We start from the raw sequence: 10,434 nt of genomic DNA on the forward strand, positions 1-10,434 counted from the left end.
AATGGTGGAGGAGGAGCTATACTCTATACTATAAAATGTTTGGTTTATTTCAGTAACTTAAAAAAAATATTCATCCTGGGAAGTGAAAAATAATGACTTCAAGTAGTAGCCTTAATGCTAGTTGAATGTCATGTAAATAGAAGATTAGAAAGGTTCTCCATTGTCATTTTCCAAATCAATATGCAACTAAAAGGTAGAAAACCAGCAGTAATTCACTCGAAATGAATTCATCTAAAGATGTTTTGGAAAATCAGTTCAAGTACAAATGGTGGAATGGAAAAAAAAACCTTGACTGTGAAGTGCACTAAACAACCACATTTATATTGTCTTTGCACCAAAACCGGTCGGACCACTCCCAGTCTACATGCAGAGAACAGAACCGTAGAGGTGCCAACGGGGACCCAGGGACATTCATTATTTATTCATTTATTTAATTTAATTGCTAATAAAACTTTTATCATACATATAACAACACTTTTGGCAAACATTAATAAGCGGCATCTCATTTACGTTGAGTATTTGATTTCCAGACATGAGGAACTGCGTTACTCACAAGTTATTTGCTCTCCGCTGCACAAATAAACACATTAAAGCTCTGTTCATTTCTACTTTCACTTTACCACAGCGGACCAAAACTAAACAATACATGCAACATGAGTCATTGGGATGTTTGAGATTTGAATCAAGACGCCTCAATCGTAGTTCCTGGGTTAAAAAAATGTCTGTTTAAATTGGACAAGCACCCCATGGCATCCAAGTAAACGTAGTGAGTATGTGTTTGTGCCACACCCAAGCTCAAATAAATAAAGGTCTGGTTTAGAAACGCATCTGGCATCAAAAATCCCACTATTGTTTATCGCGGCACACAAAGTCATCAGTAAAATCAAAGTCATTTTCATAACTTGGGTTCTATTCTTGTGTAATCCAAGGACTATACTGTATTCAATTGTAGTTAAATCTTACTATAGATACCTCGGAACTCCAGTCCAAAAGTCTGCCCCAGCTGTTGTGTGGAGGTGTGTAATCATGTCAGAAGCTTGTATGTGCCTCCAACAGCGCCCCCTAAAGCAGTTACACCTCTCCCCCCACATGGTCCGGGGCATCATCATTTTCCAGCAACCATCCATCTTCAGGCCGCGATTAATTCTCTTCATTTCTGAGCACAGGCCATAAATCCTGGCACACTTAATTAATTTCACGGCCGACGCGGGGCTGGTGCACGTAAAGCGGGGGATTGTTCTCACAAAAGCCCATATTAATTATGCTATTTTACAGCCATCTCATTGAAGGCTGTGTTTCATCTTTCATAATTACATTTTCAACAACAACGGGGGCAACAAAAGGAGTCTAATTATGGATTTGGCGCCACGCTCCTTGTAATAAGTCAATGTTAGCATCCAGCCATGTGCAGCTAACACCACATAGGCCAGTTATGACGCCAGAATCAATTGCATGTTTTATTATTGTTTGCGCAAGTATAGCTTTAGCTGAATCATAATCCAGGACATATTGAAGGCATTTGGTGGCCGGCTGGCGTAAATTGTGTTGATGAAGTTATAGGAGATTATTGTCACGTTGAGGATGCAGTGATCATTACTCTTCCCGTGCAGATCATTGGGTCTCTGTAGTGGAGCGCCTCACCTGATGTCTACTGCCTTCTGTCATTGCTTCAAACAATGCTGCCGGCGCCTCACAAACGTCCCAAATATGGTTAAGCAGCTGTGTAAAAGATATGAATGAAAGATTTTCACTGACTTGTAATGTTACGTATCAAATTTTAGTGTTACAATTGTTGTGAGAAGAAACACCATGATATAACTATTACTGACTACTACGCTGCATAATTCTAATACATTTCTGTCCCGATAGTATGAGACCTTTTTGAAATCCAACTTTCTGAATACAAAAGTAAAGCCACATAAAAAGCACTATATTTTTAGGTGGACTTTTTGGAGTACAGATTGAACTGAAATTATTATTATGTTTGTGTCACAATTATTGTTATTTTTTAGTTCTTACAATTATATTGTGACTTGATTAATCAGAATAATCAATTTACAAAATAATCTTGACATCCCTAATTATGTATAATATCAATATAGTTGATTTGTCAAGCACTGACACCTTTGATCACAATTATGAACTGTGGTTATCGCTTTTTGTTCAGAACCAGTGACGTCTTGAATCACCACCAGACAACAGCACTTGCTCAAGGACACATCAGCAGTATGAGTTAAAGGAGGGTTGAACTACCGATCTTCAATGGATGACCTGGGGGGTTGTTACGGAAATGCCCTTCCAAAAAAACAGGCTTATTGCCCAACACCAAACTTACCATAAGTGTATGCATTCAGGCTCAGAAAATTATGTTTGCTGTCACAATTTATTTTGTTTGAACACCTGGTTATTTTTTCTGCAGTTGTTTAGCTAGTAGCATCGTGACAAAAAGAGCCGAGTGAAGAACGGATTAGAGTTGTCGATGCAGAGTGCTAATTTTTATGCAAAGTGCCATTCCACAAGCTCAGACCAGTGTCAAGTTCCCCATTGTTAATACTAACCCTGGCTTCTGGCACAGGTCACAGCAGTCCTGCTTTGTAACGACACCCCAGTTAACTCCCACCTACACACTTGGTCCAGCCGTCCACCCACACGCCTCCAAGTGAACAGTAATAATAGAGTCGCACACTGCCATAAGCACGTGGTGATGCATGGGCTGTCATAAGAGCCATGTTGGTGCTAACGCCGGGACATGGCAGATCGACGGAGCAGCACCTCTGACCAGCAGCTGTTTCCTGCCGTTTGTCCGTCAATGGTCAGTAATAGTAGTACTAGAATAAGTTCAGGCTGAATTGGTCATTTCCTACTGTAAATGGTAAAACAAACGGAACAAGACCAGAGAGCGAAACAACTAGATCAAAAAGGCATGGAGTAGCCAAAAGAAGGAACCAAAAAATAAAAAGGTCAGTGATGTCCCAGCGTCTGAATTTGTCCATATTTAACTTCAAAGTAAAAGTCACATTTATAATTTGTAAAGTTATTTCAGTCCAGTCATTGACAGTTGGTCCCTGAAATCCATTTCCTTGTTTTATTTATTTCAAACCAAATGTAGATTTCACAGTTATTCCTCTATTGTTTCCATTGTTTGAGTTTTATGACTGAGATAAATAGTTTTAAAGTCAAATGGAATGTCGATGTTGAAGACAGTTTGCAGTGACTCATTAATCTCTATTCAATATTCTGAATAATAGGACAGTCCCAAAGCACATGATAGTGTAAAATACAGTGATAGTTTTTTTCCAGATGAGATCTGATGCTTCTCCTTTGAGATATATATGTGCCAATTCTTTATATTATATTCTTTATAAGTTATACTGCCATTTCCTTCTTTTCCCCATGTATTGTTGATGTGCCTAGAATTTGTTTTTAAGGTTGGTAATACATTTATGTAGTTTTGAGTATAAACAATATTACAAATCCATGTTCATTTGTCTGGGCTTGGCAATGATGGTCAGATCCTGCTGGAGTCTAAATCCCCCTTTCACCTCTAACTGGTGTGGGAAATTGACCCTTCACCAACAAGGTGCGCACGTACCAGTTAAGAGTCTCTCAGAGTTGTAGACCACAGAGGGGACATGTGGAATGCCAAACATGATTGGGTACATGTTGAAAACCAAACCATGTGTAGGGTGCATTATTAGGACGGGGACAGTGCCCCTAAAAGTGGATTTGTGAGGAGGGTGTGTGGTAATAATGGCTTCCTGGCTGACCCCGGAGTGCCACCATGTCACCTCTGATCAGTGATCTTAGCGTCCGGCGCGCGATGGTCCTTTCACTTCCCATTAGGCCCCCCTCCCTGAGAGTCTGTGGGGCCATAAGTCGTCTGACAGCAACCTTGAACAACAACCACTACTGCCACATATGTGTGCGTGTGAGATATCTCTTCCTATATGCTCTTTGCTTGTCAAGGCCATTGGTGATCAGTGGAGGTTAAAAGTTACAAATCACCCCTCCTCTTCACCCGCCCCACCTGTCCTCAGTGTGGTGCCGAGCCAGGGGGACCTCTCCAGGGACACCCCCGGGTCTCATTCATATTTGCTCCTGTTGAGGGTCTATAGGGGTTTCGTGGCAGCAGAGGGCAATTACTCCTCGCCTTTAATTGGCATTATCATTTTAGCAGTGACAAAGATGGATTACCAAAAGCTGTACCATGCAACCATTGATACTGGGGCTGCAAGCAGGGAAGAGAGCGGGAGGCGGCGGGGTGTAAGGTAAGGTGTTGGCCCTGTAGATGCAATAGGGGAGATAAGAAATGGGACAGAGCAAAAATAAATCGGATATCAGGTGACTAGCTTGAACAAATAGCCCCCATTATATAAGGGAAGCCAGGCAGGAGAACTGAAGAGGGAGGACCTAAATTATACTGAAGTTGGATATAAAATTTAAATAACTTGAAACTTATTCCATACATAATAGTTTGAATACAACTTGATTGATGTGAACAGAAACTGCATAAGAAATTGCCAAGCCAAATCTTACCAATCAAACGATGAATTGGCAAAGTTAAGTGTATTGCCGTATCTGTTTTATTTTTTGATGATGTCCCTACATGCTCTAGGGCAGCGGATAACACTGTCCACCAGCTCCTTCATAGGTCACAGGCCAACCCATCTAAGGTCATGCACCACAATCACTCAAAGTAGGAATAAAGCTACAATAAATTCACAAATTGAATTGAATACAGCTCATTACTACTCACTGCTACACGGGTGCCATACATTTACTACATCTTGTTTACTGTAGAGTATTTTTGTGTAAAGGGCATAGGTGGGGGTGGTAGGGGATGTGTGTTAATAAGGTATGAAGCCTGGATCTGGTCTAACAAGCAGCCCCCATAACTCAGCTCCTGTAAAACTGTCGCAGAAATTAAGAGCAACCATTATAAGTGCCCATACAAGAGCCTCAATGCAAAACAGCAGGCCTCTCCACAGGGACAGCAGAGGGGATAATTTTAGATACTTAGTACATCATCTTCAGTGAGTTATGAAGTGGTATAGCTCCCTAAGTAAGAGTATATAACATGACATTTATTTTGATCTACTTTCTATAAACTCACTTGATAAGATACATAGGCACTTATAAATTGGAATAGAAAAGCAACAAAATATTTAATGTCTTGTGCACGCTCACTCAAGCATCATTAGGTAAATTCTCTGCTACTACACACTCCAACTAAAAAATCCAGAATGATACTTGTGGACACTAACTTCAGTTCACATCTCAAATCGTTCATATACTATAAAGATGAACACTTAAGCTGTTCTTCATGACCACTTGACATGACATTACCTGGGGATCCAATGATAGTAAGTAACTTGCAAAGAATGTGTTAGCATTCTTTTTCTTTCTTTAATTTTATTTTCCCTTAGGCTTTGACACGACTGTATAAGGCGAAAGGGGGTGAAGAGAAGGGAGGATATTCAGCAAATTGTTGAAGCCAAGAATCGATCTCACAACACTGAGGCTTACCACAGAGCCACATACTGCACTGTCTGCCCGTGTTGGGTGGTACAGTGGACATCTTACCTCAGACAGACCAAGCGGTCAATGAAGCTGTCCAATCTGAACTATTGTCCCAGCTGTTGATATACCCTTATTTTTCTCTTTCTGGCACCCAACAAAATCTGTCAGTCTGCCTTAAAAAAGCCTCAATGATGGATAATGATGAAGTGAGTATGACGGGAACGCGTGGACATTGTTTCCCGCCTCTTTTATGACCAGAAGATACTCGAACACCCCTCGCCCCTCTTTCTTGCACCCGTATGAAAAATGAAAACTATAAGGGAGACAATAATAAAAATAGCAGTCTGAGTGGACAGGCCGGAGCAGTCCATTACTCACAGCTGCTTTGGGCTGCGTGGTAAAAATGTGCTGCTCAGTGCAAAAGCATGCATCACTGCCGCTCCAAAACAAATGGGCTGTCTCCGACGTATTTACCTCCAATTGTTCAGGCATTTGTAAGGAGAGCCATGGCCTGTCCAAACCGCTCAGGCCTGTCCATCTGCGAGAGACACCAAGGGGTTATTGTGAGAGGGAGAACGAGGAGAGGGGAGAGAGAGAGAAAGGATGTCAATATCACATCCAGAGGAGCTGATGGAGTGACAACGATGAGGAAAAATTATGGAAAAAAAACATGGTATTCATTAAACATTTCAAAGTGAAAAAATGAAATGAAATCAACCGAGGTGCAGACATGACTGATCAGCACTGGGCACAACTCCCACTGAGGCGAACTGGTAAAAACTTTATTTTCCTGTAAATCCTCCACCTCCAAGGATGAGGTATCGAAATTTAGCTTGGAATTCCCTGTCATGAAACTATTGAGGTTAAAAAAACAACAAACAACAAAACTGAAATGCACAATAAGACAAATTAAATTGACCAGCCCTTTTTTTCAGAACCAATGTGTACACGGATTATCTCATGATTACGGATCTGTTTTTCTCTAAAGTCACTGTCAATTTAAGAAAACTGATGAGATAAAAGGGGAGTTTTGCATAAACAGAGAGAGGACAGAAGATTTGTGGGAGTAAAATCCAAATAACTTCCCCCTGAACAAACTTGCCACCCATCCCTCTGAGTATTCCTGCAAGCCTAATACCACAGACTTGTTAATTACTTAATGTATCCAGATTTTTTCCCACTTACCCTTCGATTGCTGATCATTGTAGATTTAAAGGGAACGTTCACAGGGGAGCTCAGTGCATTGGCCGGGTTTGCCTCATAGAGTCCCATATCCCGGCGAGCTACAGCTGTGCTTAATGACACAACCCACATTTAAACAGGCAGCCTGATGGAGATGGCTCTGTGTTTATGTGTAGCTCGATCATTAGCCGCGATGAGACGCTAATGATGAGAAGTTTGCAATATGGCGTCGGGACGTAATTGGCCTACTGTCAGCTTGCATTGATGCTAGCAGCCGGAGCTTGTGGATGCTTAACACAGAAAGACAAGACAATAAAGAGGGAATGGATAAAGTAAATGGCCACGCATTGTCTGGATTATGACTGGCAGCTCTTCAGTGTAGTCATTCGAATAAGATGCCGAGAGCAAAGATATAACCAGCGTGGAAACAAATTTAGTGAAGACATTAGAATACATGCTTAAAGTTTGTACTTATTTGCTTCAGAGCCAAATATTACAATATCGGCGTCAAGCATGTTTGATGATTTGAGGTAAAAAAGTGTTTATTATGTAATGTGGCCACAGCCTAGTTTAACCCGCTCAAAGTTTATTTGTTTATTGCCAAACTATTTCCTTTATACAATTAAAATCACATATAACTAAACAAAAAAAGTCAAATCATCAGAAAAGAGGAGTGAGAATGGCAGAGATTCTTAGCTACTCAAAGACTCATAACCCAGAGACCCTGCATTTGTGCTGCGTGTCAAACCAATGCGCCTTGTTTCAAGATGTGGGACTTTGCCTTGAGTACAGATTTTGTTAATCCACCTACATTTATTGGGCCAGAAACGTTATAAAGCTAAAAAATGCACAGAAAGAACTGGATGTTAGAGGAGCAATAATGAAAGTGGTTTGGTGCGTGCTGAGGCACAGATGTGGTAGAAGTGAAACCGAACAGAGAGAGCAGCGTGTTTAATTTATGTGGGGAATGGGGCAGACTGGCAGTGATACATGGCTTTGTTAGTCAATTGATAAAGGAGAGGAAATTTCTAAAAAACATTCATCACCCAGAGATATGGCCACCATACATCACCTATTTGCAAACAACAAGGACTAATATTTATCCTGTGGTGGGACGGTGACCCGCGCACACAAACACACTGCCTACTCTGACCTAATTAAGCCAAAAGAATGGAGCTTAATTGGAAAATGTTAAGCGGAAAATGGCCAATATCTCATACTTTCATTGTGATGACTGCCTTTATGCTGTATGCTGTGTTGTTTATTTATTGTTGTTTATTTATGGCCACACATTGGCTTTCAGAGGCCGACAGGATAAGAAGTGAACATAGTTGCACAATATTTTAGACAGCTTCAATGGAATGGACTGACAATGTTTTAATGAATACAAATAAGTGATTAAAACATGTTTGAGTCTACGACACTTTATCATAACTATTGTGTGATAAATCCAGCAGAGCATGTTCTCCAATGACTTTGAGCTACTTTTTATTTCCTACTTTCTGTTGGTACATTACTTTATTGCCATTCTTTATGAAGTAGAAGCCGTAACCACACAGTTCCTCTGTATTATTTCAGATCTCCTGATGCATGGCCTCGAGCAGAATCTTCCATCTTCCTCTCTTTTCGCCTCGCCTTGGCTTTGCGTGTGGCTAGACTTTTAAATTGTCAAGTGTGAAATGTAATTATTTAATCCCTTGCGATTGATCATTAGTTAAAACACCCATGCAGCCTCCGAGCCAACCCACCCCATTATGACGTACACCTTTTAGGTAAAATCGTCATTCATTCACAAAAAAACGCACTACTTTCCAATCCTCTGGTGTCATTTAATTCAGCAGACAAACAAATAAATAAACAAGCAAGCCCCTGTGCATGTGTGGGTGTGTGTTGGCGAGGTATTGGGGGCGTCTGTGTTGCGGCTCAGAGTGCAGATGGATGACTTGTACGGGCCAGTGTATTTATTTTGCGGAAAGGCGACATCGGGAGATTTGTTATTCCCAGGCGTTGCCGAGTTTTTCACATTGCTCCACATCGCGGGGACAATATTTCATCTTCGCACACCCCCCGATCCCCAAACGGATTTATTTACAGACTCTCCCCTTCTTTATACACACATATACTCTGCCTCGCATACATACATACGACATAGCGGAGTAGACTCATGCATATACAGGGACTATAGAGGGACACGGAGCATCAAATGGATACGGCACTTACAAATGCAGTGGATGAATATAGATAGACTGGAGTTACTTCACCGAATCACCATCTTGTAGTCAATAATTTCCCCATTGTTTTTATGTCCCCAGGTTCACCATAATAGAGAGATAATGGGGCATGTATATTTCATTGCCTTTGTAAGAAAATCAAGTGCCTGAATATTAGTTAATGGTAGAATTAGATTATGTCATAATCTATATTTAAATGTTTTTATGTTTTCAGATACTTAGTATTGAACTTAAACATTATTTTTTACTTATTGTCTTCAATTTGACTCATAATGTTATATTTTGTTGATTGATTTAAACTGACTTAAGATAGAAACAGATCCATTGACTTCCTCTTCATAACTGTATAAACTGATAAGCCTCTTCATGGTGACATTTCACTGGAGCATGTTTTCTATCTTTTTTTTTCAATTCTTTTTTCAAATAATAGGAACTACAGTAAGTAGCACTGAAATGTGGGTGGGGATATGGGGTAGGTGAAAATAAGAATTTTCTGTGCACTCGAGCCGCAGTTGCAGGACAAAACAGGATTATTCAAACATGCAGGAATCAATCAAATTCAACTTTGAGTAAACTAATGTTGAAGAAACACTGTTGTAAAAAAGGTTAAAAGGTCAGTAAAGTTTGTTTTGCATAATGTGTCCCCCTTAAGGTTTGTTACACAGGATTTTGCAATACCAACATGGTAAGTTGTTGACTTTGTCGGGATTTGCATGGTAATTTGCTTTTATGCCAGATGCCTTTAACATGTAAATTTATCTAGGCTTGGGGTTGACACAAAAGATACTCTGGCTCAGGTTGTGGAAAGTAAAAAGTTGCCCAAGTACAACATTATTGCCTCGTTTATTAAGTGAAAGGAAGAAGCCAAGGTTGTAGTTGCGGTGGAAGTTTATAGAACATTCGTTACAAGTTTTAAAGTGTATTTTCCACTACTACTACTTAAGAGTTGGCGATATTGACAAAAAAATTATATCTTGACGTACAATGTTTTAAATTTGGTTCAAGTGAGGCACAAAACATGAAGGGACCATTACCACAAAATGTCAGAAATATCCCTTTCTACCCTGATTTGTGAGCTGACACTAGACATTTCTGAAACTTTTTGAGGTCATTTCTACTAGTTTTATTTATAGATGATAAACTCATCTATCTTGCATATCTCCAAAACAACAAAGAACCATTTTTTTCATATCCCCCCGTACCCTTACCACATAAATTAAAAAAATATTTTATATCATATATACATTGTAAACCACAATAATGATTTAGACTTCCAGTTCAAATCTGCACATGTGATTTGTTGCTGGTGATGTTACCATAGCAAGCAGGGGATATTAATATACAGTGTAACTTTTTGAAATAGCATTTATTCAAATAATTCTGAATAATTACAGAGTTGGAGGCGGGGATAGGGGATGGATGAAAATAAATGTTCTGGGTACTCCTCCACTGCAAGTCAATACAGAATTATTCAAAATATGCATACATCTCTCAAACTGTG

Source organism: Eucyclogobius newberryi, unplaced genomic scaffold (genome assembly GCF_026437365.1).
Source record: "Eucyclogobius newberryi isolate DKJ021-1_F unplaced genomic scaffold, fEucNew1.0.hap1 SCAF_17, whole genome shotgun sequence".
Taxonomy (NCBI): domain Eukaryota; kingdom Metazoa; phylum Chordata; class Actinopteri; order Gobiiformes; family Gobiidae; genus Eucyclogobius; species Eucyclogobius newberryi.